Here is a 24,854-nt window from a genome sequence, read left to right on the forward strand (position 1 = left end):
TGTATGAAAGAATTATAAAGGTGGCTTTGCCACAAATACGATGTCAACTACATGATCATGCAAAGCAATATGAAAATGATGAAGCGTCTCATAATAAATGGAACGGTGGTAAGTTGCATGGCAATATATCTCGGAATGGCTATGGAAATGCCATAATAGGTAGGTATGATGGCTGTTTTGAGGAAGGTATATGGTGGGTGTATGATACCGGCAAAAGGTGCGCGGTACTAGAGAGGCTAGCAATGGTGGAAGGATGAGAGTGCGTATAATCCATGGACTCAACATTAGTCATAAATAACTCACATACTTACTAAGCGCATGCTCCTAGGGGGATAGATTGGTAGGAAAAGACCATCGCTCGTCCCCGACCGCCACTCATAAGGAAGACAATCAATAAATAAATCATGCTCCGACTTCATCACATAACGGTTCACCATACGTGCATGCTACGGGAATCACAAACTTTAGAACAAGTATTTCTCAAATTCACAACTACTCAACTAGCATGACTCTAATATCACCATCTTCATATCTCAAAACAATCATCAAGTGTCAAACTTCTCTTAGTATTCAATGCACATGTATGAAAGTTCTTATTATATCCATCTTGGATGCCTATCATATTAGGACTAAATTTATAGCCAAAGCAAACTACCATGCTGTTCTAAAAGACTCTCAAAATAATATAAGTCAAGCATGAGAGATCAATAATTTCTATAAAATAAAACCACCACCGTGCTCTAAAAGATATAAGTGAAGCGCTAGAGCAAAATTGTTTAGCTCAAAAGATATAAGTGAAGCACATAGAGTATTCTAATAAATTCCGATTAATGTGTGCCCCTCCCAAAAGGTGTGTACAGCAATGATGATTGTGGTGGACTAAAAAGAAAAGACTCAAATCATACAAGACGCTCCAAGCAAAACACATATCATGTGGTGAATAAAAATATAGGTCCAAGTAAAGTTACCGATGGACGAAGACAAAAGAGGGGATGCCTTCCGGGGCATCCCCAAGCTTAGGCTTTTGGTTGTCCTTGGATTTTACCTTGGGGTGCCTTGGTCATCCCCAAGCTTAGGCTCTTGCCACTCCTTGTTCCACAATCCATCAAATCTTTACCCAAAACTTGAAAACTTCACAACACAAAACTTAACAGAAAATCTTATGAGCCCCGTTAGTATAAGAAAACAAACCACCACCTTAAGGTACTGTAATGAACTCATTCTTTATTTATATTGGTGTTAAACCTACTTTATTCCAACTTCTCTATGGTCCATAACCTCCGATACTAGCCATACATTTATCAAAATAAGCAAACAACACACGAAAAACAGAATCTGTCAAAAACAGAACAGTCTGTAGTAATGTGTATCAAACGTATATACTTCTGGAACTCCAAAAATTCTAAAATAATTTTCTGGACGTTAGGAATTTATCTATTAATCATCTGCAAAGAGAATCAACTAAATAGCACTCTCCAGTAAAAGGTTGTAGCTAATCTCGTGAGCGCTAAAGTTTCTGTTTTTTACAGCAAGATCAAAAAGACTTCACCCAAGTCTTTCCAAAGGTTCTACTTGGCACAAACACTAATTAAAACATGAAAACACATCTAACCAGAGGCTAGATGAATTATGTATTACTAAACAGAACCAAAAAGCAAGAAACAAAAATAAAATTGGGTTGCCTCCCAACAAGCGCTATCGTTTAACGCCCCTAGCTAGGCATAAAGGCAAGGATAGATCTAGGTATTATCATCTTTGGCATGCAATCTATAACTGGCTCTCATAATAGATTCATAACGTAATTTTATTTTCTTTCTAGGAAAGTGTTCCATGCCTTTCCTTAACGGAAATTGGAATCTAATATTCCCTTCTTTCATATCAATAATTGCACCAATCGTTCTAAGGAAAGGTCTACCAAGAATAATAGGACATGAAGGATTGCAATCTATGTCAAGAACAATGAAATCTACGGGCACTTAATTCCTATTTGCAACAATAAGAACATCACTAATTCTTCTCATAGGTTTCTTGATGGTGGAATCCGCAAGGTGCAAGTTTAAAGAACAATCATCAAATTCACGGAAACCTAACATATCACACAAAGTTTTTGGAATCGTGGAAACACTAGCACCCAAATCACACAAAGCATAGAATTCATGATCTTTAATTTTAATTTTAATAGTAGGTTCCTACTCATCATAAAGTTTTCTAGGGATAGAAACTTCCATTTCAAGATTTTCTTCGTAAGATTGCATTAAAGCATCAACGATATGTTTAGTAAAAGCCTTATTTTGACTATAATCATGCGGAGAATTTAGCACGGATTGCAACAAGGAAATACAATCTATTAAAGAACAATTATCATAATTAAATTCCTTGAAATCCAAAATAGTGGGTTCATTGCTATGTAAAATTTTGACTTCCTCAATCCCACTTTTACCAATTTTTGCATCAAGATCTAAAAACTATGAATCATTGAGACGCCTTTTAACTAAAGTTGACTCATCTCCAGTCCCATTGTTATCAAGATTCATATAGCAAAACGAAGATTTAATAGGGGACACATCAATCACTTTTAGATCTTCGTCCTTATTACCTTCTAGATCTTCCGGTTTAGCGGCCATCTTATTGACTAAGGTGGCCTACTTATCCGAAATTTGGGCTATTAATTTTTCAAGATGAGCAAACTGAGATCTCAAGCCATAAAATTCCTTAGACATATCATCAAGCTCTTTATTCATGTACTCCATAAAGCTTTTTTGTTCTTTAAGCTCGTTTATAAAGAAATTATTATGCTCAAATTGCAAAGTCATAAAGCTTCTGACGTTGTTTTCAATTTCTTCCAACCTTTCAAGGTAAGGATCAACGTTTTTAGGCAGGGCCATTAGGGCAAACAGGCAACAAGAAGCAAGCGAAAAAAGACGAATGGAAAAAAGAGGGCGAATAAAACGGCAAGGGTGAAGTGGGGGAGAGGAAAACGAGAGGCAAATAGTAAATAATGTAATGCAAGGAATAAGAGTTTGTGATGGGTACTTGGTAAGTCTTGACTTGTGCGTTGACTCCCCGGCAATGGCGCCAGAAATCCTTCTTGCTACCTCTTGAGCATGCGTTGGTTTTTCCCTTGAAGAGGAAAGGGTGATGCAGCAAAGTAGCGTAAGTATTTCCCTCAGTTTTTGAGAACCAAGGTATCAATCCAGTAGGAGGCCACACGCAAGTCCCTCATACCTACACAAACAAACAAGAACCTTGCAACCAACGCGATAAAGGGGTTGTCAATCCCTTCACGCCCACTTGCAAAAGTGAGATCTGGGGGCCATAGGTTGACGGAAGATTGCAAAATAAACGGCGAAAGAAATAGCTGGTTGACGGAAGATTAATATGATGGAAAATAGACCTGGGGGCCATAGGTTTCACTAGTGGCTTCTCTCAGGATAACATAAGTATTACGGTGGGTGAGAAAATTACTGTCGAGCAATTGATAGAAAAGTGCATAATTATGAGAATATCTAGGCATGATCATGTATATAGGCATCACGTCCGCGACAAGTAGACCGAAACGATTCTGCATCTACTAATATTACTCCACACATCGACCGCTATCCATCATGCATCTAGAGTATTAAGTTCATAAGAACAGAGTAACGCATTAGGCAAGATGACATGATGTAGAGGGATAAACTCAAGCAATATGATATAAGCCCCATCTTTTTATCCTCGATGGCAACAATACAATACGTGTCGTTTCCCCTTCTCTCACTGGGATCGAGCAACGCAAGATTGAACCCAAAGCTAAGCACTTCTCCCATTGCAAGAATGATCAATCAAGTAGGCCAAACCAAACTGATAATTCGAAGAGACTTGCAAAGATAACACATCATACATAAAAGAATTCAGAGGAGATTCAAATATTGCTCATAGATAATCTTGATCGTAAACCCACAATTCATCGAATCTCGACAAACACACCGCAAAAAAGAGTTACATCAAATAGATCTCCAAGAAGATCGAGGATAACTTTGTATTGAGATCCTAAGAGAGAGAAGAAGCCATCTAGCTAATAACTATGGACCCAAAGGTCTGTGGTAAACTACTCACACATCATCGGAGAGGCTATGGTGTTGATGTAGAAGCCCTCCGTGATCGATTCCCCCTCCGGCGGAGCGCCGAAAAAGGCCCCAAGATGGGATCTCATGGGTACAGAAGGTTGCGGCAGTGCAAATAGGGTTTCGTGGTGCTCCTGGTTGGTTTTGGGGTATATGGGTATATATAGGAGGGAGAAGTAGGTCGGTGGAGCTGCGAGGGGCCCACGAGGGTGGGGGCGCGCCCGGGGGGCAGGCGCGCCTCCCTGCCTTGTGGCCTCCTCGATTGTTTCTTGATGTCCACTCCAAGTCCTTTGGATCACGTTTGTTCCAAAAATAACTCTACCGAAGGTTTCATTCCGTTTGGACTCCGTTTGATATTCCTTTTCTCCGAAACACTGAAATAGGCAAAAAAAACAGCAATTTGCACTCGGCCTTGGGTTAGTAGGTTAGTCCCAAAAATAATATAAAAGTGCTTAGTAAAGCCCATTAAACATCCAAAACCAATAATATAATAGCATGGAGCAATCAAAAGTTATAGATACGTCGGAGACGTATCAGGTAGCATGTAACCAAGTTAGCAATCAGATTTTGTTGATTGGGACAGTCTTGTTACTGAACAAGAGAATGATGCTCCTGTTCATGTGGATGAGAGGGCGATATATGCTTTGTTATGCATCCTAAATTCTCCCATAGTCCTAGTGCGAACGAATTTGTCGGTTTAGATCCACCGCCACCTGGGTGGGGCTTTGTGCATATCTTGTTGTTGCATAACTGTGTGGTTGGTAGCAATCACAATTAGGGATCAATTGCGTGGTTCATTGCCAATGCGATTCTGGACTTAAGAATGGTGACCTGAAATTCTCTGGAACAAAATATTTTTTTAACCCTAACTGGAACAAAATATTATCCTTTTGTTTGTGTACACGTACATAAAAAAAGAGTGAGTGCTTCACTTCTGCTTGCAAGTTTGTGCCAATGCATTATAAATTGATTATCAAGTCCAATAGAAATAATTCTTGCTAAATCAAATTAAACCATGCTTTATTATTACAGTCAATCTCCACTACTCTTAGATCCTCATATAATGGTTGTTCTCATGATCTCAAAGCAAATCATCTTGGTTAAGATGACTGACCGAAACTGAAACTTTCAGCTGATTGTGTGTTAGCAGTTCAGTAAGGTACTAGATTATAGTGGGCACCCTGTTTTTGCTTTCCTTTCATTTTGGCAACTCATTTTTGTACTGGGATCTCTCGACCAACACTGCTAGTTTCTTTCTTTTCTTTAGTTGAATGTTTTTATACTGCTAGTTGCCTAGGTTGCTGACCGAAAGAAGTTAAAATAGTTATTATATGAAATTCAACTAGAGTCAACATTTTTGTGTCTAGCCCGTGCGAAGGCACGGGTTGACGACTAGTGCTACTAATAAATCTTGTGCTCAGCTCTAGTATGTCAACCTAGAGCCATCATATGTCCACAAGTGCATTGCTTTTTAAATGTGAAATGATAAGTTCGTGTAGTTGATTATCTTCTGCTCAAAACTTCTGTTGCTATAATGTTGTATGATATGTTGTAATTGGTCTGCCACACCGGAGTAATTGGTCTCTTCTGCTGCTTATCACAGATGGGGGGAAGCCGTCACCGCAGGCTCCGCTCTGCCACACCGGAGTACGAGTTGGATGCTTTCGAGTTCTTCAGTATCATACTTGGGACTTCCTCGAAGAGGCAGGTATATAAAAGGAGAGATCTCCCCTTCACCCATCTCATTATGATAACTCTGTTGTTTGCTACATCACTCCTTGTCCCAAACTGCAGAGGCTGCCTGACACTTTTATGACGATGGTGGACGGCCATTGGCCAAAGAATGTGAAGCTGCGACTGGCCAACAGAGGGCTTCGCAGGCATTGGGACGTGGAGTTGGTATTCAGGTACGGCCACATGTACCTGTGTCGTGGCTGGGAGCAGTTCTACCGTGCCTACGACCTGCGACATGGGTACTTCCTTCTCTTCAGGTACGACGGCGACGCCATGCTCACCGTGAAGGTTTTCAACTCGACTATGTGTCGCATGCGCTACCAGGACGACGATGATGCTAGTACGTTCTGCCTCTTCTTCCTCTACATTCGGCTTTGTCTCACATCGATTGTTAACGGTAATTGTTGCATTTGGTCAGGCAATGGGAGCAGCAGCAGTGACTCTGGCTATAGGCAAAGCAGCAGCGACTCTGGCTGCAGCAAAAGCAGCAGCGAGGATGATCCGGAATGGAGTGGGGAAGAAGAGGAGCAGAGTAGGGATGAGGAGGTGCAGGATGACGATGGGCAACAGATGGTGGTGGCTGAGGATGACCTAGCGATGGTGGTGGCTGACGATGGGCAAGAGATGGTGGTGGCTGAGGATGACCTAGCGATGGTGCTGCCTGAAGATGGCCTCGCGATGGTGGTGGTGCCTGACAATGACCTCGCGATGGTGGTGGCGCCGGCGATCTCATAGCCGGGCGACATGACCATGCCAATTGTGGTAGAAGACTACATCCCACTGCCTCCACCGCCTCGCCGCTCTTGGCGCATCAGGATGAGGAAGGAGAAGGAGAAGAAGAATGAGGAGTGAACTATGTCAGGTATGTCAGATCTCCAAAATGATCTATGTATACTTAGCTTTGTTTCCTCCGAAATGACATAAGTTAGCTCTAATATGCTAAGTTATCTCTAATATGCTTAGTTTCCTAGGTTTGCTCAATAATGACATATACTTGGCTTACTTTTGTAAAAAATGGCATTATTATGCTTAGTTAACTCAAAAATGGCATAATTAGTTAAGTTAGCTCCAAAATGACCCATTTAACCTAGATTAGCTCCAAATGATCCATTTTACCTAGGTTAGCTCCAAAATGACCAAGTTTACATAGGTTAGCTCCAATATGATCCATTTTAGCTAGGTTAGCTCCAAAATGACCAAGTTTACCTAGGTTAGCTCCAATATGATCCATGTTAGCTAGGTTAGCTCCAAAAGTACTTATGTTAGCACAAAAATGACCTATACTTACCTTATTTTCCTCCAAATTGACATAATAAGCTTAGTTAGCTAAAAATTGGCATAATTACCTATGTAAGCTCTAAAATGACACAAATAAGGAATAAGAAGAGAAAAACAAGGAAGAGGAGAAAAAGAAAGAATAGAAGAAGAAAGAGAAGAAAAGGAAATAATAAAAGAAGAAGAATGAGAAGAAAAGGGGTAAAAACCTTCTTCTTCTTCTAGTCTTCTTCTTCTTCTTCTTCTACTCTTCTTCTTCTTCTTCTACTATTCTTCTTCTTCTTCTTCTTCTTCTTCTTCTTCTTCTTCTTCTTCTTCAGGTCTTCTTCTTCTTCTTCTTCTTCTTCTTCTCCAAAATGACCTAGGTTAGCTCTACGTTAGCTCTAATATGCTTAGTTACCTAGGTTAGCTCAATAAAGACCTATACTTAGCTGCTTTATATCAAAATGGCATAATATGCTTAGTTCACTCAAAGATGGCATAATTAGCCAGGTTAGCTCCATTTTACCTGAGTATGCTTACTTCTTATTCCAGTCTTCTTCTTCTTCATTTTCTTCTTCTTCTTCTAACTTTCTTGTTTCCCATTTTGCAGATTTCATTTATTTCACGGAAGCTTGCATGGATGGAGTGCTTCTTTTCCATTTCTGCTTTTATTTTGTATCGATGAACTTGCATGGTTGGAACTTGTTATATGGATGGATGGATAACCGTGTTGGATGAACAATGTGAAACTTTTGTAATATGTATGGATGGAACTATGTGTTGCTTATGTATGTATATATGATAAAACTTGTGTGTTGGATATGTCTTTTGTGAAATTTTGTGTGTTGAAACTTGTGTGTTCAAATTGAATGAATTTAAGAAAAAACAGAAAAAACAGGGGCTATACAGGATCTTTGCCGTCCGCTGGCCGACTGTGGCACCCCGGCTCAGAGAAACCTGTTTACCATGCATTGCCAGCCCAGAGACCATGTCTTCTGGCAACACACAACATCTTGGTACAGAAAACAACCGCTTTATTGATGCTAGCGGATCAGAGTTTATATTACAACAGATGTCGAGGCCAAGCAGCACGCCCGGTGCGGCTGAACAATATGTACATTATTTAGTGAACATAAAGGGGCCTCGATCATAACAACTACGCGGCAGCGGAACAACGTCGTAGCGGAAGCTCCATATCACAAGGACACCAATGTGGACACGATCTAGACTCGGGCAGCACTCCTTTCCAACGAGACTTTCCTGAAATCTGGCATAACACGCCAGGTCAGTACATTGAATGTACTTGCAAGCTCACAACAGTCTTAATCATAATGGCAAACAATATCATGATAATTAACCAATTAATAATAATGCAACACTATATGTCCAACATGCTGTGATCATGCTCGAACGTCCCTCGGGACGAACTTACCAACCGTGATCATTCTCAGATCACAAACAAACCACCATCGTGGTCTTGCCATGAGTAACTCGTGATCCTTACCGCGATCACAACCACGACCAATATCCGGTCCCGAACATCTCGATGGCCTTTCTGCCATCATCAACAGTGCAAAGTTCATAACTCAGTGTGCAAATTTTATTAAACGTTGACTCATGGTGGGACCTACTACGAGGTGTCCGTGACCGTGGACTCGGCTATCGATAGATTATACACTATGCAGAGGTAGCACACTGTACCCACACCACGGAACCCATGGCCTCGCACTCCCATTCGGGTGGACCAACGGCATTCCGACGAAACCCTTCCATTGCCATCACACTCTCCCGGCCACTCCGACCCATTCCCCAACGGGCTAGTCCTGGGTGGCCCCGTGTCTACCAAAGACACAACGACCACCGTCATGGCCAAAACGATCCCACTCAGGGACCCGGTACCATAATCTCAACAACGGGCTGACAAGGTTATGCCTGCTTACCGGGCCAGGGTAAGCACGACGTAACCTTCCCTAGTTGGAGGCACCGACCAGAGGCAATGTCAATGGACCGAATCAAGGCCTTCCCTCAAAGGCAAATGTGGTTGCACTAGGAAAAACTCGATTCAGCGGCACCATGACCCAGTCAACGATATATTCAAGTTGAGTTATATTCAGGTTCAACTTAAAACGAAAATGACTGGTGTCATAGCATGCCATGAAATGCAAAACTACACATGCATCACATATTAACGAAACTGACTGATGTCAACCATATTCACACTAAGCATAAACCTCAACAACTTATTTTATTTTCCTGGTCAGGGTAACTCACACTTAAACCAAAATATTTTACAGCAAGTTTATTATTTTCTCATGCAAGAAAGTAACTCCGATTAATTTCTGACATGCATAGCAAAGGGTATACCACAAACAATTCCTAATTTTCTTTACCAACCAAGTTAGGTTCAAACATTCTTAAGTCAAGAAAAATGACTAAACAAGTACTTAACAGAATATTTTCTAGCAAATTGTACTATTTTATTTATGCAAGAAAATAACTTTAATCAACTACTAACATGCATAACAAAAAATATTTTTCTCATCACCACAAATAGACTTCAGCTTTGCTTTACCAACTAAGCTAGTTTCAACATTCTGTAACTCAAGCATAATAACTAACAAACATTTAACAGAATATAAATAACACAATAGTTATTTAAATGCATGGATTAATCATTTCATTCAAGTAAGAAAATCATAAATATTGAAATGACACCATGAAAATGTTGCTGTGGCTTGCCTTAGTGCAGATGAGGTTCACAAGCCTTCTGGTGATCCTCAAGACAAGCCTCACCCTCTGAAAATAATTTTAAACACAAAAAGAAAATATCAAGAACACTTCTGAAAATCACCAGAAATTCTAAACAGCTGAGAAAAATCTCATCTTTGGTGAGCTGCTGGATTTCTTTGCAGAGAACAAGATGCAAAAAGAATCAATTCATTTGGACTTATGGTTGAAGAGTTATGGCTGTTTGAAGTGTTCTGTAAATTCAAATGAATTTGAATAAAAATTAAACAGGCTGGGGGGTGACGTCGAAGGCGTAAAGCCCAGGGGCGCCACCACTCGTACCGTTTCGCGCGCGTACAGAGTGGATGACTAGCGAGCCCCGCTAGTCAGGTGAGGAGGGGGAGAAGGAAACAGAGGGAGTCGCAGCTCCGCCGGAGCTCTCGCCAGCGACGAGGGCTCCTTGGCCAAAACGAGAGGGAGGGATGGAGAGAGGGGACGGTGGCGCACCTGCCCGTACCCGTAGCGTGGCTAGGGGTGGTCGGACGATGTTGGAATCAACCTCGCAAGCGGAGGCAGAACATGGTGGTCGCTGGAGATGAAGAAGACGGCGAGCAGAGGCAACTCCAGGGGCTCCAGGTGGACGGGACGGCTTCACCGGAGAGAGGCGGATGCCCTGGAAGGGTCGCCCTGGCCTGGGAGGGGCTGGAGCTACCGCGGCGACCAAAGGGGATCGCCGGCGAGCTCGAGCTCGAGGACGGTGGCCCGCGGCCTGCCCGGCCGGGCTACGGCTTCCTACGCGCTTGTGGGGTGTGTGGGAGTGGTGGATGGTGCTCGAGGAGGCTGGGGGAGGCTCCATTTATAGGCGAGGGGAGAGGGGGGTTCGGGCTCCGCCGGTGGACACCTGTCCATGGCGCCCGGCGACAAGCGGCGTCAGTGAGACGGGGGGAAGGCGACGCAGCTCACGCGGCAACTGTTGGCGAACGGGGACGAGCACAGGAACCAGGAGAAGGCGGCGAGCACAGTGCGCACCGCACTGTTGGGTTGGCCGGACCGTGCCCGTGCTCGCTGCGGCGAGCTCCGGCGTCGGGGAGTGCCAGAGGGAAGTTCAGGGAGTTGAGACGAAGATGGTGGCGAAGTTTGTCGTGCTACGGCAGTCGGGGAAGCGAGCACGCGCGAAACAGAGCGCTCGGCGGCACTCATAGCGCATCGACACGCATGCCAGCACCCCTGGACGAACGCGGTCACCGCGTGAACTATGACATCAGGCCGAGCTAAGCCTAAACTTCATGTCTGGCGTGTTGTTCGTGGTAGATTGAGAGGTTACCACGCTTTGGTTTGGATCCAGGTGCAGTAGAGAAGTTTTTACATGCCAGGTAAGTTTCTGGTCAGTAACTTTGAGAGGTTACTGAGGTCAAATGGCTGGGAGTTAGAGGCTGTGCTTTGGAGGTTAGCCAAGAGTTACTAAGGTGAAGATGCACAAGAAAAACCAGGTACAATGGAGCAAGTAAAATGGTAGTTGCTGTAGAAACCACCATTTCTGTCCAGAACAGAAAATATTTTCCGTAGCAAAAATATTCCAAAAAGTGATGAAATATTTTTGCTCAGGAAGGTGCCCTAGGGTTCAAAGAATATTTGTGAATTATCTCAGATTTTTCTGGGCCAAAAAAATTGGGGTTTCTTTGGAGCATAGTGATCTAGCTAGGGTTTTTGAGAGAGATATAAGAAAAATATTCCAAAGATTATTTTGGAGTGGGTCAGAAGGGGAATGATGATTAGGGAGGGCAATGAAGCACTTGGGTGAAAGCCAAGGGTACCCAAGTGTTTAAGTCCATATGAAAAGATTCAAAAACTCCAAGTTTCAAATTGAATCCAAATGAAAATCAAGCAAATGAGAGAGGGCAAAAACCAGGCTGTCACAAACGTCCCCCACTTAGAATGAATCTCGTCTTTGAGATTCGGTTGCTTGGGAAAACCACTCTGGATAATGTGACTGTAGATATTCTTCCCGCTCCCAAGTTGATTTTGACTCTGTGTGATGCTCCCACTGAACTTTGTAAAATTTCCTTACTTTACTGCGAGTGACCCTTTCCATCTGATCCAAAATTCTAAACGGTCTCTCTTCATAAGTTAAATCATTTTCCAACTCTACCTCAGCCATAGCAGTCCTTTTCTCAGGCGGGGATATGCATCGTCTCAATTGTGAAACATGAAACACGTTGTGCACGTCTGCCAATTCAGCGGGTAGTTCCTATTGATATGCAACAGTACCCAGTCGAGACATAACCGGAAATGGACCAATAAATCTGGGTGCCAACTTTCGACAGGTCTGAAATCTCTTGACTCCTTTCATAGGAGTGACTTGGAGGTATACGTGTTCTCCGGGTTCAAAACTGACCTGCCGGTGCTTTGCATCATAATAACTTTTCTGCCGAGATTTGGCCAATTGCAATCTGCCTCTGATTTCCTTAACTTTTTTCTCAGCTTCCATCATGAGATCTGCTCCGAAGATACGGCTATCTCCAGTTTGAGACCAATTTAAAGGAGTGCGGCACTTACGGCCGTACAGAGCTTCATATGGTGACATTTTCAGACTGGTCTGGAAGCTTTTGTTATAGGAAAACTCGGCATATGGCAAGCAGTCTTCCCATTTAGGTCCTTGGGCTAAAGCACAGGCTCGCAACATATCTTCAAGTATTTGATTTACCCTTTCTGTCTGTCCATCCGTCTAAGGATGATAAGCAGTACTATATTTCAGTGCTGTCCCCAAGGCTTGATGGAGGCGTGACCAAAAAGCGGAGGTAAACAGGGATCCTCCGTCGAAAGTGATAGTTCGGGGTACTCCATGCAGACTGACTATTCTGGATACATACAGCTGTGCAAGTTGATCTGCCCTGTATCTGGTGCTGACCGGAATGAAGTGAGCGACCTTGGTTAGGGTGTCCACTATGACCCAGATTGCATCATTGCCTCGCTGAGTCTTAGGCAATCCCGTAATGAAATCCATACAAACGTCATCCCATTTCCATTGTGAAACCGGCAACGGTTGGAGGAGTCCGGCTGGCTTCTGATGCTCTGCCTTCACCTTGTTACATATGTCGCAACAGGCCACAAAATAGGCAATGTCTTTCTTCATTCCATCCCACCAGAATATTTGTCGAAGGTCCTCATACATTTTTGTACCTCCCGGGTGAATGGCGTATGAGGATTCGTGTGCTTCTGACACGATTTTCTTCTTTAAGCCCGGTTGATTGGGTACACAAATCCGTCCACGGAATCGGAGGGTACCGAATTTGTCCTTGGAGAAATCTAAGGTCTGCTCGGCCATATGGCACTTGGCATGTTTTTGCAGATTGGTGTCAGCTGGCTGGGCCTTGTGGATCTCTTCCTCAAGTGTGGGGGTAACTTCCAAAATATTAGCGAGGCCAGCATACACTATGACCAGGTTGAGCTGAGCAGTCTCCTCTTGGAGTTTGGGAGGCAAGGATTTCAATATGACATTTAAGCTGACGGGCTTTCGACTGAGTGCATCGGCAACCACGTTGGACTTGCCCGGGAGGTAATTTATTCCAAGGTCATAATTCTTGACCAACTCTAGCCATCTTCGTTGATGGAGATTTAAATCTGGCTGAGTAAAGATGTATTTGAGACTTTTGTGGTCGGTAAAAATTTGGCACCTTTTTCCAATGAGGCAGTGTCTCCAAATTTTTAGCGCATGAACCACCGCAGCCAATTCCAAATCATGAGTAGGATAATTACCCTCATGGGGTCGTAGCTGTCGCGATACATATGCTACTACCTTGCTGTCTTGCATAAGTACGCAACCAATACCTTGACTGGAGGCGTCACAATACACATCAAAACTACGATAAATGTCTGGAAGAGTCAATACAGGTGCGGTTGTCAGCCATACCTTTAGCTCATTGAAACTTTTCTCACAGTCCTCCGTCCATACAAACTTCTTATCCTTTTTGAGCAGCTCTGTCATGGGTTTAGCAATCTTGGAAAACCCTTCAATGAACCGACGGTAATATCCAGCTAATCCGAGAAAACTTCGGATCTGCGTCACTGTCGTGGGCGGCACCCAATCGAGCACATCCTTTACTTTTCTTGGGTCCACGGCTATACCTTCGGCGGATAGTATATGTCCGAGAAACCCAACTTGCTTGAGCCAAAATTCACATTTACTGAATTTCGCATATAGCTGATGGTCGCGGAGTCGTTGTAGCACCGCTCTGAGGTGATCCTTGTGCTCTTCTTCACCCTTGGAGTAAATGAGGATGTCATCGATGAAGACTACCACGAATTTGTCGAGGAAGTCCATGAATACTTTGTTCATCATATGCATGAAGAAAGCAGGGGCATTGGTGAGACGAAAGCACATCACAGTATATTCATAAAGACCGTACCGAGTAGTGAATGCGGCCTTAGGAATATCTTCCTTTTTAATCTTGAGCTGATGATACCCGGTCCGTAAATCGATCTTAGAGAATACTTTAGCCCCACTGAGCTGATCAAACAGATCATCAATCCTTGGCAACGGGTATTTATTTTTAATGGTGACCTCATTCAGCTGGCGGTAATCTACGCACGTGCGGAGACTGCCATCCTTTTTGTCCACGAAAATAGCAGGTGATCCCCATGGTGAAGAGCTGGGACGAATATATCCTTCCTGGAGCAGTTCATCGACCTGTTTCTTTAGCTCCACTAATTCTGATGAGGGCATCCGGTAGTACTTCTTGTATAACGGTGCGGTTCCGGGCACAAGATCTATTGCAAATTCCAGTTCCCGATCTGGTGGCATGCCTGGCAGTTCTTCTGGAAATACATCAGGGTACTCACTGACCACAGGAATTAATTCCAACTCAGCCACAACGGTGAAAACTAATTCTTGCTTGGGTATATTCTTGCGAGCATAGAATTTGGTAGCCTGCCCATTCAGACTAGTCAAAGTGACTTCTCGTGTCGCGCAGTTTATGCAAACTTGATATTGGGTCAACCAATTCATACCCAATATAATATCCAACTTTTCAGACTCAATGGTTATCAGAGAGGTTGGGAAGTAGACTCCGTTGATATAGATTTCCAGATCACGGCAAACCAGATTGCTCTTGATTATAGATCCCGGGGTTTGTACCAGCATATTTTGCCCAAAAGCGTACAAGGAAATTTGTTTTGGGCAGCAAAACTCCGAGAAATAAAAGAATGGGAAGCCCTAGAGTCAAATAAAATTACGGCATGTATGTCATTAAAAGAAAACATACCAATGACGACTTCTGGTGTCTCTTGGGCTTCATCGGCTGAGATATGATGTACGTACCCAGTGAGGTTTTGCTGGGTCGGGCATGACTCCATAAAGTTGACTTGTGGCCTGATTAGGGCATTCGCCTTGTTGTTCTTGGGGCACTGTCTGGCATAATGTCCGTTCTGCCCACAACTGAAGCAAGAATTATTGCGCTGACGCTCCTCATGCATTGGGTTGGTCACGACATTCTTGACTTGAGTGGTGGTCTTGTTAACATTCTGTTGCCAATTTGGCTTGTATTCCACCTGAGTCTGCTGCCAGGTACGAGCCTTTTGCACTGGTTGCCCATCCTTCTTTGGCTCGAACTTACGCTTGTTGTCATTGTTAACAGGCCTATTATCTGATATAAGCTTGTGCTCACGTTCAGCAATGAAAGCCTTGTTCACCAGTGTTTGGAAATCTGGGAAATCAAGCATACTGAGAGTACACCGGAGTTGCGGATTTAAGCCTCCAAGAAATCTGTCAATTTTCCTTTCTTCGGTGGCCACGTCATAAAGAGAGTAACGGGCCAGATGGTTGAATTTTTGCAAATATTCACCCATAGACTGATTGCCTTGGACGAGTGCGAGAAATTCACGCTGCTTAGTCATCATAACTCCAATACGGATATGATATTTCCGGAACTGATCCTTAAACTTTTCCAGGTGATTTCCTCATCAACAGGCCACATGGCTTTTGCATTTTCCCACCATATGGCAGCTGTGCCTTCAAGGTAATGAGTTGCAAAGGGAACTTTATCATTTTCTTCAGTACGAGCAATCTCAAGCTTTTTCTCATTGGTACGCAACCAATCGTCTGCATCCAATGGGTCAACAATCTGACTGAAACTGGGTGGCTTGGTCCTTTGAAAATCTGACAACTTTGAGTGATGACCGTTCTAGTTTCCATTCTGTCCAACCATACCTTGCACAATTCTTAATATTTCGATCAGATCATTGTTCCATCTTTCCTCAAACATACGCCAAATTTGCTCGGTGGAGGGTGGATTTGGCGGTGGAGGCGGTGGCGGAACGTAAGGCTCGGGTGAATGTCCTGCCAGCCATGCGGAACGACGAACAGGAGTTCCCTCACGAACGTTGCTACTGCTGCCTCCCCGCGTCATCCTATTGTGGATTTTCCCCAAGAGAACGCAATCGAGATGAGAAACATCCAAGAATAAAATTGGGGAAAAGCCAGCAACAAATCCCGGAAGAAAACAAAAGAGCGAAGAAAATACGGCGAATAAAGTCCCAACATAATTATACATAGACTCATACATGAAAGATAAACAACATGCCAGGTTCAACTACTCTCATACATGCAACGAAACATCATGACTCGTATGACTACATCCATACATCATCCGGACGACTGCGAATACTCAAAGATACTACTGCTCTGCTGGTGCTGCGGTGTCCTCCCTTGAAGCGGTCTCAGATCCTGAACCGACGTGGTTAACGGAAACCTCCGGGTTAAAGGTAACACGATGACGCTGCCTCGAGGGCTCTCCCTCAGGGGCAGGGGTAGGATGAAGCATCAGGGCTACAGGAGTAGCGAGAAGTGAAACCCACTCGGCAGGAGTACTGAGAGGATTCACGACCGAGACGCCTGTGCTACTCGGAGGAGTAACAGGTGAAATAGTGGAACTAGAACTGGCTAGAATATATGGAGTAAATCCTAGAGAGGATGGAGTAGTGGCAGATCTAGTAGTGACCAAAGCAGCAGCTAAAGCAGTACGGGAACGAGTCAGCTCTCGAGCCAGCTCGTGGATCATAAGATAGCTAGCAGTGACATAACGAGCAAGGTGGCTAGCAACACTATCAGACTCCGGATCAATGATAGGAAAACAGACATGACCATTGTCGTGCAGAGAAGGGTAGTAATAGAAACCTGGGTGGTTCTGCATTCGGACCTCGTTGTAGCGGAGCTCGACAAGGACCTCGAATGCAGCAAACTGGACAGCCTGAGAAGCAGTGGAGGCGTAACCGCTTCGAGAAGTACGAGTGTAAGAGCTGGAATCGGAACTAGTGCGCAGAGTGACCGCTGCGTGATACTCATATACTGAATCAGCTAGATGCTCCCGGTACACACGATAGACTGGGTCGTCTCCGAGAGGGTACAGCCGACGCCACACGTTGCGAAGGAGGTGCAGTGATGTGTACGGCATCAGCTGGAACTGGCACGGATACGGCACCGGAGCCATCTACACTCACAACCATTAGCAGGTTAGCATAAAAATATAAACCAAATGCATGCAATGCACAACCAGCTATAATTGCTACCGGCACTCAACTTAAACTCGTATCTAACATCCAGTTAACACGTCGCAGTCTAGCGTGGCCTACAGTCAGCGCGGCTCTGATACCAAGCGTTGTGGCACCCCGGCTCAGAGCAACCGGTTTACCATGCATTGCCAGCCCAGAGACCATGTCTTCTGGCAACACACAACATCTTGGTACAAAAAACAACCGCTTTATTGATGCTAGTGGATCAGAGTTTATATTACAACAGATGTCGAGGCCAAGCAGCACGCCCGGTGCGGCTGAACAATATGTACATTATTTAGTGAACATAAAGGGGCCTCGATCATAACAACTACGCGGCAGCGGAACAACGTCGTAGCGGAAGCTCCATATCACAGGGACACCGATGTGGACACGATCTAGACTCGGGCAGCACTCCTTTCCAACGAGACTTTCCTGAAATCTGGCATAACACGCCAGGTCAGTACATTGAATGTACTTGCAAGCTCACAACAGGCATAATCATAAAGGCAAACAATATCATGATAATTAACCAATTAATAATAATGCAACACTATATGTCCAACATGCTGTGATCATGCTTGAACGTCCCTCGGGACGAACTTACCAACCGTGATCATTCTCAGATCACAAACAAACCACCATCGTGGTCTTGCCAAGAGTAACTCGTGATCCTTACCGCGATCACAACCACGACCAATATCTGGTCCCGAACATCTCGATGGCCTTTCTGCCATCATCAACAGTGCAAAGTTCATAACTCAGTGTGCAAATTTTATTAAACGTTGACGCATGGTGGGACCTACTACGAGGTGTCCGTGACCGTGGACTCGGCTATCGATAGATTATACACTATGCAGAGGTAGCACACTGCACCCACACCACGGAACCCATGGCCTCGCACTCCCATTCGGGTGGACCAACGGCATTCCGACGAAACCCTTCCATTGCCATGACACTCTCCCGGCCACTCCGACCCAATCCCTAACGGGCTAGTCTTGGGTGGCCCCGTGTCTACCAAAGACACAACAACCACCGTCGTGGCCAAAACGATCCCACTCAGGGACCCGGTACCATAATCTCAACAATGGGCACACAAGGTTATGCCTGCTTACCGGGCCAGGGTAAGCACGACGTAACCTTCCCTAGTTGGAGGTACCGACCAGAGGCAATGTCAATGGACCGAATCAAGGCCTTCCCACAAAGGCAAATGTGGTTGCACTGGGAAAAAATCGATTCAGCGGCACCATGACCCAGTCAATGATATATTGAAGTTGAGTTATATTCAGGTTCAACTTAAAACGAAAATGACCGGTGTCATAGCATGCCATGAAATGCAAAACTACACATGCGTCACATATTAACGAAACTGACTGATGTCAACCATATTCACACTAAGCATAAACCTCAACAACTTATTTTATTTTCCTGGTCAGGGTAACTCACACTTAAACCAAAATATTTTACAGCAAGTTTATTATTTTCTCATGCAAGAAAGTAACTCCGATTAATTTCTGACATGCATAGCAAAGGTTATACCACAAACAATTCCTAATTTTCTTTACCAACCAAGTTAGGTTCAAACATTCTTAAGTCAAGAAAAATGACTAAACAAGTACTTAACAGAATATTTTCTAGCAAATTGTACTATTTTATTTATGCAAGAAAATAACTTTAATCAACTACTAACATGCATAACAAAAATTATTTTTCTCATCACCACAAATAGACTTTAGCTTTGCTTTACCAACTAAGCTAGTTTCAACATTCTGTAACTCAAGCATAATAACTAACAAACATTTAACAGAATATAAATAACACAATAGTTATTTAAATGCATGGATTAATCATTTCATTCAAGTAAGAAAATCATAAATATTGAAATGACACCATGAAAATGTTGCTGTGGCTTGCCTTAGTGCAGATGAGGTTCACAAGCCTTCTGGTGATCCTCAAGAAAAGCCTCACCCTCTGAAAATAATTTTAAACACAAAAAGAAAATATCAAGAACACTTCTGAAAATCACCAGAAATTCTAAACAGCTCAGAAAAAACTCATCTTTGGTGAGCTGCTAGATTTCTTTGCAGAGAACAAGAAGCAAAAAGAATCAATTCATTTGGACTTATGGTTGAAGAGTTATGGCTGTTTGAAGTGTTCTGTAAATTCAAATGAATTTGAATAAAAATTGAACATGATGGGGGGATGACGTCGAAGGCGTAAAGCCCAGGGGCACCACCACTCGTACCGCTTCGTGCGCGTACAGAGTGGTTGACTAGCAGGCCCCGCTAGTCAGGTGAGAAGGAGGGGGCGAAGGAAACAGTGGGAGTCGCAGCTCCGCCGGAGCTCTCGCCGGAGCTCTCGCCGGCGACGAGGGCTCCTTGGCCAAAACGAGAGGGAGGGATGGAGAGAGGGGACGGTGGCGCACCTGCCCGTACCCGTAGCGTGGCTAGGGGTGGTCGGACGACGTCGGAATCAACCTCGCAAGCGGAGGCAGAACGTGGTGGTCGCCGGAGATGAAGATGACGGCGATCAGAGGCAACTCCAGGGGCTCCAGGTGGACGGGACGGCTTCACCGGAGAGAGGCAGAGGCCCTGGAAGGGTCGCCCTAGCCTGGGAGGGGCTGGAGCTACCGCGGGGACCAGAGGGGATCGCCGGCGAGCTCGAGCTCGAGGACGGCGGCGCGCGGCCTGCCCGGCCGGGCTACGGCTTCCTACGCGCTTGTGGGGTGTGTGGGAGTGGTGGATGGTGCTCGAGGAGGCTGGGGGTGGCTCCATTTATAGGCGAGCGGAGAGGGGGGTTCGGGCTCCTCCGGTGGACACCTGTCCATGGTGCCCGGCGACGAGCGGCGTCAGTGAGAGGGGGAGAAGGCGACGCAGCTCACGCGGCAACTGTTGGTGAACGGGGCCGAGCACAGGAACGAGGAGAAGGCGACGAGCACAGTGCACACCGCACTGTTGGGTTGGCCGGACTGTGCCCGTGCTCGCTGCGGCGAGCTCCGGCGTCGGCGAGCGCCAGAGGGAAGTTAAGGGAGTTGAGACGAAGATGGTGGCGAAGTTTGGCGCGCTACGGCAGTCGGGGAAGCGAGCACGCGCGAAACAGAGCGCTCGGCGGCACTCTGAGCGCGTCGACACGCATGCCAGCTCCCCTGGACAAACGCGGTCACCGCGTGGACTATGACATCAGGCCGAGCTAGGCCTAAACTTCATGTCTGGCGTGTTGTTCGTGGTAGATTGAGAGGTTACCACGCTTTGGTTTGGATCCAGGTGCAGTAGAGAAGTGTTTACATGCCAGGTAAGTTTCTGGTCAGTAACTTTGAGAGGTTACTGAGGTCAAATGGCTGGGAGTTCGAGGCTGTGCTTTGGAGGTTAGCCAAGAGTTACTAAGGTGAAGATGCACAAGAAAAACCAGGCACAAAGGAGCAAGTAAAATGGTAGTTGCTGTAGAAACCACCATTTCTGTCCAAAACAGAAAATATTTTTTGTAGCAAAAATATTCCAAAAAGTGATGAAATATTTTTGCTCAGGAAGGTGCCCTAGGGTTCAAAGAATATTTGTGAATTATCTCAGGTTTTTCTGGGCCAAAAAAATTGGGGTTGCTTTGGAGCATAGTGATCTAGCTAGGGTTTTTGAGAGAGAAATGAATATTTTTTATTTAAGAAAAATATTCCAAAGATTATTTTGGAGTGGATCAGAAGGGGAATGATGATTAGGGAGGGAAATGAAGCACTTGGGTGAACGCCAAGGGTACCCAAGTGTTTAAGTCCATATGAAAAGATTCAAAAACTCCAAGTTTCAAATTGAATCCAAATGAAAATCAAGCAAAATGAGAGAGGGCAAAAACCAGGCTGTCACACCGACGGTAAAGAAATTTGCCGTCCGCCAGCAGACGGCAAACATGCGACGTGGTAGCTACCTGTACAACCTGGGGGCTGGCCTATTTGGTTACTTTGCCGTCCGCCAGCGGACGGCAAAGTGCACCGTTACCCCCTAACGGCAGAAGTTGTCACGTGTGCCGTCCAGGACCTTTGCCGTCAGCCGGCTAACGGCAAAGACCGTTTCATCTTTGGCGTCCACCAGCGGACGGCAAAGAAGCCTTCGTTGTAGCCCATTCAGTCGGACCTGTTGCCGTCAGCTGACGGACGACAAAGACCTTTGTCGTCCGCCGTGTATGCCTTTGCCGTCCGCCATGGTGGACGGCAAAGTGCCTGATTCCTGTAGTGAATTTAAAAGTTTTTATTCTATTTTTAGACACCATCTTTTATTGATCTTCTAGCTTATACTCTCTTTTCATTTGATTATTTAGTTATTTTTAGCAACTACTTACGATTTTTTTTTAAAAGTTACTAGAGCAACTTGCGGGGAGAGAGTTATCCTCACTACTCTATTTATCTTAACACACATGCCAATTCAGCTATCATGCCATATCAACAAGCATGCAATTAAACTACTGAATTTCCCTGCTCTACCGTGAAACCATGTCATCACTTCTATTTTCATTTTTCTTCTTCTTTGTTTCAGTTTACTAACAATGAGTCCATTATCTCCTTCATGCAAAAAGAAGCAGTAGAAGCGGTTGGTTGTTCACATCCCCACTATCTCGTTGATGGTTTCTGCTCCGGTGCTCCCCCCTGGGCTGAACGCGAGGGGGAGAAACACAAGGACGGCTGAGATCTATCAAAAACGATTCGTGAAGAGGGGCACGATCGTCTTTTTATGCCCGCGGAGAGCGCGCGTACAGCCCTGTACAAGCCCGCACCGGCCCGATTACTTTTGTACACTAGGGGTATACATGTATTGTACGTGGGCGATTCGTTTTCCCTTGTCACATGCGGCGGTCGTGGGCGTGGGCGGCGGCGGTCGTGGGCTAGCCAGGCGGCCACGCGGCGCACGAAAACTTCCAAAAACGTCACATCCTATAAAGAGGGAGGGGAACCACCACCGGCCGCATCGCCCCGACCATTTCCCCCCAAATCGGCTCACTCCCTCTCTCCTTGCCACATCGTCTCCCCCTCGTCTCCATCGCCCCGCCACTGCACCTACTCGCTCAACCCCACCGCCTCCCTCTCTCCGGTGGGTTCTCTTAGGCTTCGATGGCGCAAGGTGGTGGCGCTGCCGCCACTGCGCACGGAGTTGCGGTCGAGGCCGCGAACACCGCGGCAGATGCCGTCCAAGAAGTGGCCGCCGTCGGCGGTGCGGGAGATGCTGCACCCGCAGTCGCTGGATCGGTCGCTGCGGCGGCGGATCTGGTGGAGCAGGGGGTGGTGGGCTCGGACTCCGTCGTGCCGGACCTGCTGGTGACGGCGTCTGGCGGCGCACTGGATGCAGGTGCGGAGGCGAGTGACAAGCAGGTGGTGGATGTGGTAATCCTTCTCGTTCCCCTCCTCTCTTAGTTGTAGTTGTTAAGCAGAAGATTTAGTAGATAGGGTTTTTTATTGTAGATTTGTGATTGAATGCGGCACCCCCTTCTGCTTGTTAGGGTTTTTTGATTGAATGGGGAACCCCATTTGAGAGTTAGGGTTTTTTGTAGTTGATTCGTGGTTGAATGCTAGAGAGATCATAATGAGAGTTAGGTTTTTTATATTAGAATCTGGATTGCCTCATGTGCTCAGATTTTGTTCTATGTTGTATATGTTGTTAGATTTGTTTTGCATATTCCCTCAGTGGGCCACGGCAGGGGCTGAGCCGCCACCCAGTGTATCTATTAAAGTTGATATTGTACAAATGAGGTTAAAATCCTACTTTGTTCATTTGATGTCTATCAATTAATTGTTGAAATGAACACAGTATTTAACTAGTGCACAATTTCAAAATAGTTAGGAGCTTCACTTCATTATCCATAAACTAAAATTGTAGGTAGGTTTTATTTTTGATCTGTAGGATTGCTGTACTTATAAAGTAAACCATAAGTAGATTTGCTAGACATGCAACTATGCCAGATGACCAGGTCATATTAAATTTATGTTGCATAACTCCATGAATGAATGTCATATGAAATAGTTTCACACCTAGCACCAAAAATTGCACTAAGATTTCCTTTCCTGAAGCTCATGGCATTACAATATACTATCCAATATAAGGTTCAGATTATAGGGCAGCTGATGCACCACTATGTACATTACATGAGCCAGATGAAGTAAATGCAATTACTTGTTGTCAACCAATGTACTACCTCCATTAATTGGCAGACCTGAGCACTCACAAAAGTATTGTTGGTGCCCAGTCTGGCATTATAGTTTGAAGGACCACAGTCAGCATGATCTAAAATTTTAGTTTGACCAAGCTATCATTGTAGAATGCTTGACCTTTGGATAATTTTAGGTCAAAGTAACATTTTAGGTTATTAGAAGCACATTGCAGATTGCTTGACCTTTGCATACTATGTTATATGTAGTTAGTAGTATAATTGAATTAATTACTTGTATTGCAGAATGAGGAAGCTGCTGGCAACAAGAGGAAGCTGGACATCGCTGGGTTCGACGACCCGTCTGAGTTTGACGACGACGAGGAGGTAACCCCAAGTTGTTTTTGGTCTGTTTATTAATCTGTATGAGATGTTGTTTGTTGATGATGCCCTATATGAATGCCTCTAAATTGGAATGTTATATAGTTTATTCATTGATATCATAAAGTTGTTTTGTTTGGTCATTAATTAGCTCTAAATGGCATAGTTGTGGTCTTTGATCATGAAACCATATCTGAATGCACATAAATGGAAATATTGTGTTGTTTGTCCATTGAATTATTCTAAAATGGAAAGTTTTGTTGTACTTTCAATTAATTCCTCTGAAAGTTGTGTTGTTTGTGCATTAATTAGCTGTAAATGGGATATGTGTGATGTTTTTTCATGAAACCATATATGAATGCATATAAATGGAACTATTCTGTTGTTTGTCCATTAAAATCTTCTAAATGGAACTATTCTGTTGTTTGTGCATTAATTAGCTGTAAATGGGCTATTATGTTTGTTTGTTCATTAACGGGCAAGTAAATGGCAATTATTTGATGTTTGTTAATTACATTACTCTAAATGGGAAGTATGTATTTATGCAAATCATTTGTATGTGCAGTACAACTCTGGAGATGAGGTGGAAGAGTGGAACCACAAGCCCTTCATTAAGCATGAAGCCAACAAGATCAGGGAGAAGGGGAAGGCGGCGTACTACAAGTGGGGCAAGTTCAGGTGCCCATACTGCACGACTAAGCCAATTCCCAAGGATGGGCTGTATGAGCACCTTATGTCGCATGCACGCGGTGTAGCGACAAGTGGGAACGACGTGAAGATCAGGGCAGAGCATGCAGCCCTCCTAAAGGCTATGGGTCCCATCTAGTCACCCTCTGTGAAGCTGGTAGTGGTACTCATCATCAATATAGTTGATGATGTTTAACTTTTGCGCTAGTATGGTTGTGAACTGTGAATCTGGAAGGTGGAAGTGTTTGTGAACTGTTAAGTAGTATGGCAGACTCTTAAGTAGTATGGCGGACTCTTAAG

The 24,854-nt window shown here is 44.6% G+C and overlaps 1 pseudogene; it reads right to left on the reverse strand.

Annotated features, from left to right (window-relative positions):
* Nucleotides 1-24,854, reverse strand: part of LOC141042667 (uncharacterized) — a 71,262-nt pseudogene that overhangs the window by 23,124 nt on the left and 23,284 nt on the right.

This window comes from Aegilops tauschii, chromosome 3 (assembly GCF_002575655.3).
Source record: "Aegilops tauschii subsp. strangulata cultivar AL8/78 chromosome 3, Aet v6.0, whole genome shotgun sequence".
NCBI classification, from domain to species: Eukaryota; Viridiplantae; Streptophyta; class Magnoliopsida; order Poales; family Poaceae; genus Aegilops; species Aegilops tauschii.